The following is a 5,118-nucleotide window of genomic DNA, read 5'->3' as shown; positions in this document are numbered from 1 at the left end:
ATTGTACAATATATATATATATATATATATATATATATATATATATATACACACAATATAAAACAGCTCAACAGTTTTCAACATTGATAATAAAAAAAAATCTTTCTTGAGCACCAAATCAGCATTTTAGAATGATAGGCTATCTGAAGGATCATGTGACACTGAAGACTGGAGTAATGATGCTGGAAATGCAGCCTTTTTATTACAGCGATAAATTATTATACATTTGAAAATATATTAAATAGAAACAGTTATTCCTCACAATATGAATGTGTTTACCGTATTTTGATCAAGTAAATCCAGCCTTTGGTGAGACTTATTTAAAAAAAAGTATTTAAAAAAAATCGTACTGACCCCAAACCTTTGAATGATGTATTATAATAGATCAGTATAATGTTAATAGTATACTATTGCCTGGCGTTGATGTTTTTTTTTTTTTATGTAAGTCAAAATTTTAATGTTTAAATCTGTTTTAGGGTTGCTCTAGGGTTGGTCTCTAAACAATGAGGAAAAAAATGCAAATCTAGCTAAATGAGTCCTTTTGTGTTTAGTCGCTTGTAAACCAGTGGCGAGGCCAGAAATTTTTAACTGAGTGGACCTTGGTGGAACAGTTATATGAAAATGTTTTCGCTCTACAGTAATTATTTTTTAATGAAACTTTTTGTACGTGTTTAAGTGATTAGTGTTGTCACATAGGCATATTTGTTTCTGCTATCCCAATTTTTTTTTTTTTTTTTTTGTCTGTTCTGATTGGGTGGGCCAGCCGTCAATCTGAGTGGGCCAGTTCCACACTGGCCCTTATGTAGCCTCGCCCCTGTTGTAAACTCCCTCAACTAAACTACAATTCTTATTTTACTGTAAAATGTGGACCCAGAAATAGCGCACACTTCTATCTTAACAGCTCTGCTCAAACATGAGTTTCTTCATGCATATATGCAGTTTTAATGATTGACATAATTTTCAGAAAATATCTCTCCTCTCTCTTCTCTGCTGTCTGTCACATACATGATTAATCCATTAATGTTCAGATTCATAACCCATATTTTTCTGCCACACATTCATTAATCAGTCAAATACTTTTTGCATGTGACATTTGTTGTATCAAATTTAATATTCCTTTTTGTGCACTCTTCGCTGCCTTGAAGGCAGATTAATGAGAAGAAGTCTAATTGGCTGAAATTGGATTGATAAGTGGCTGCTGCAAATTTGCATAGAGAAAGTTATGAATTTTAATCTTCTTTTTTTTTCTTTTCTTTAAGTGGATGTGTGTGATGGAGCTGCTGGATGCTCATTTAATGAGGGGGTGTGGGCAGCTCAGCAGATAGACGCTGGAAAGGGAATGCATGTGGAAGACATGAGAGAAAGAGTACAGAGTAAAGAGAAAAAGTTAGGAGATTAATGTTTTTTTAAGACGTCTTTCTGGTTTATAGGCTTCTGTACCAAAACATTCACAGATGAAACCAATTTATACAAAGCAAGTGGGCGCATGGATGACGCTAGCAAGGACTCCATTGATATTTTTCACTCCAAAGAGCACGAAGAGCTCTATACAACTAAAGAACACCAAAGGAATAGTTAAAACAACTAAACGTTATGTGCTGTGTGCAGTATGTCTATGTCTGTGTGAGGTTACCCACATAAAACAGAGAGTCATGTCCTTACAGGCCCCTCTCCCACCTGTGCTCAGACAACAAAGAAAAAAAGGATTTAAAGAAAAAGATTTAGCGTCTTTGAGTGAATCTGAGAGTAAGAAAAGCTCTTTCTCTGTGATATACATAAAGAGAGTCTAAACACAAACATGTCTAAACACACTCTCCCTATATGTGAAACATTGCATAGAAGGCCCTTAATGAAAGAATAAATCAAAACTGGTCTAGACTGAGTGTTGCATTCAAAGCTGAAGAAAGAATAAGCGCTGGACTGATTATTGTTGTATTAATACCCTTACGAATATATATATATATATATATATATATATATATATATATATATATATATAGAGAGAGAGAGAGAGAGAGAGAGAGAGAGAGAGAGAGAGAGAGAGAGAGAGAGAGAGAGAGAGAGATACATATGATCAATATATTAAATTATAACAGTATGTTTGACAATATACAAAACAAAATATTGTGTTAATATATTAAAATATATTGAATAATACATAAGAAATTGCCACTTTTCATATATTGCAAAATATGTGAGTATATATTTACTAATATATCATAATGTGTAAAATAATGGTCTTCTGCCAACCTCACAGGGGTAACACTTTAAATTAGTTAATGCATTAGTTAACATGAACCATGAACAACACCTCTGTTGAGCATTAGTTCATCTTTGCGGCCTTGGGAGCATCAGGTGCACACTGATCATAATAAGCAGGACTGGAGCCCTGGGCGGAGCTGTAGCCCTGGACGGAGCGGGAGCCTTGGGCGGAGCTGTAGCTCCACGAGCTCGCTCCAGGCTTCCACGAGCCCTCTCCAGGCTTCCACGAGCCCTCTCCAGGCTTCCCATAGCCCTCTCCAGGCTTCCCAGAGCCCTCTCCAGGCCTTTTATAACCGCCTCCAGGCCAGGACTTTCTCCCATCTCCCGACTGCATCTCTGGAGCTCAGCCACAGTTATCTTTGGGTTCTTAACTCACCAAGGCTCTTCTCCCAGATAGCTCAGTTTGCCCGGAAGGCCCGCTCTAGGAAGGGTTCTAGTCATCCCAAACATCTTCCATTTAAGGATCATGGAGGCCACTGTGCTCTTAGGAACCTTAAGTGCTGCAGAATTTTTTTTGTAACCTTGGCCATATCTGTGTCTTGCCACAATTCTGTCTCTGAGCCCTTTAAGGCAGCTTTTCAGGCAAAGGGATTGTGACATCACAGTAGATTATGTTTAATTTATCCCCACTCCACACAACTCAAGGGTTCCGCCAGGGCACTCGTGCAAGCAATGGTGTACATCCAAGTGAACGTGATGGAGGGAAGTTAGCGAAGGAAAGGGCATTCAAAACACACAGCCCAAGATGTACTACATTCACTCTGTTGCGCTTATCATGTGACCTACAGCATCAGTTGCATCATATCACAGCCATTCACAAATCTTCAGCCTCATGGTATAGTAAAATGTCCAACATATGCACACTTCAGAATCCCGCCAGAATTAGTAGGTCTTTTATGAGTACTGTGAATTCGGAACATATTCACATTTATTTAAAAAAAATGAAATCTAAATTAAGGCACAATCTTTCAGTGCGAAATGCTGAACAGTTAGTTAATGCGTTCATGAGCTCAAGGCTAGATGTAATGCTCTACTGGGTGGTTGCCCTGCTCACTTAATAAATAAACTGCAGCTGGCCCAAAACGCAGCAGTTCGAGTTCTTACTAAAACCAGGAAGTATGATTATATTAGCCCGGTTCTCTCAACACTGCACTGGCTCCCTATTAAACATCACATACACTTTAAAATCTTACTTATTACTTACAAAGCACTAAATGGTTTAGCTCCCCAGTACTTAAGCGAGCACTTAACACATTATACTCCATCACGTCTATTGCAGTCTCAAAATTCTGGCCAGCTGATAATAACTAGAATATCAAAATCGACTGCAGGCGTTCAATACTTTTGTCTCCCTAACATTGTTTGGGAAGCAGACACACTCTCTTTACTATGGCATACACATAGAACATTTTTCATTTATATTTTTCAAATCAGTTAAATGATTGCAAGGCTGCATTAACTGGGTCAGCCGGAACCAGGAACACTCCCCATAATATGAAGAATGGCATATAGGCTTTTATTAGTCTCTCTGTTTATCCCAGTTTACTGTTGTCAGCTCGATCCGGGGCATGTCCAGATTAGATGGTGGACCTGCACCTAGACGCAACAAATGCTGCCCTAAAGTGTCAGCAGAGACCATGTCAACTAGACTCTCCTTGTGATGGCCTCATCAACATAAACATAATTAAGTGATGACTTGGAAGTGGACAAATATTCTGACTGTTCGGATCTAATATGAGTTCTGACCTGTAATGTTGCTTGACTCATAATTACAGTTTGTTTATTTGGCCAGAGGAGAACTGGCACTCCGACTGAGCCTGGTTTCTCCCAAGGTTTTTTTCTCCAGTATGTCACCTGATGGAGTTTGGGTTCCTTGCCACCATCACCCTTGCTGCCTTAGGCTTTGACTTGCTGAGTTGGGGGACACTAAATATTTAATTATATTATTTATATTTAATTATATTTATCCATGGACTACAATGCAACATGATAGTGATGTGACAGCAGATTGTGCTTAATTTATCCCCACCCCACACAAATCTATGATATTGGAGTTATTTTGACATTTATGCTTATAAATTGTGTACCTGACTGTACTTAGCTGACTGTTATAGTTGTTTCTGTTTGTGTACTATTTGAATATTTTCTGCGACAGCCCAAGCATGGTGTGAAAAGAAATGTATAAATAATAAATCAGCTCCGTTGCAGATTCCAAGTGATCAAGGGCTTATAGGGCGTTCCATATAAACACATTGCAAGGGTTTCATCAGGGCACTTGACATAAGCAATGACGTATAATATATCTGAGTGAGCGAGATGGAGGGAAGTTAGCGAGGGAAGGGCATAAAAAAACTCAAACACAGCCCAAAACAGTATTTTTACCACCGTGCATGGTGCTACAGATTTTTCTGCTCCAATGAGAATATATATTTTAAAAAATGTATGGGAAATATAATTATTGTAACATGAAATGGTAAAGAACTTAATCAACATATGTTAAGCTTTGATAGGCTCAAAACCTTTTAATATAGTAAGAGTATAATATATATGTAAAATACAGTTAAAAATAAATAAATAAATCCATAAGTAAGAGTTAAAGGATATGTAAGCAGACGAGGCAGAGAAAAAAAAGACAAAGAACCTGGAAAAAATTAAATAAAACACATTTTCCTATTCTCTTCATTTGACAAGTGAATAGGTAGTGAGGGATTGTTTTACAGTGTGTCAAATAAATGAAATATATATTCACACTACTGCACCAAAACTCTGTCTCATTAATCCCTGGAAGAAATATTTGATCATGTAAATAAGCTTAATCCATATTTAATTTGTGTCAAAATTGATTGTATGGTGTGG

This window comes from Pseudorasbora parva, chromosome 19, assembly GCF_024679245.1.
Source record: "Pseudorasbora parva isolate DD20220531a chromosome 19, ASM2467924v1, whole genome shotgun sequence".
Taxonomy (NCBI): Eukaryota; Metazoa; Chordata; class Actinopteri; order Cypriniformes; family Gobionidae; genus Pseudorasbora; species Pseudorasbora parva.
Note: the sequence above shows the minus strand (reverse complement) of the source record.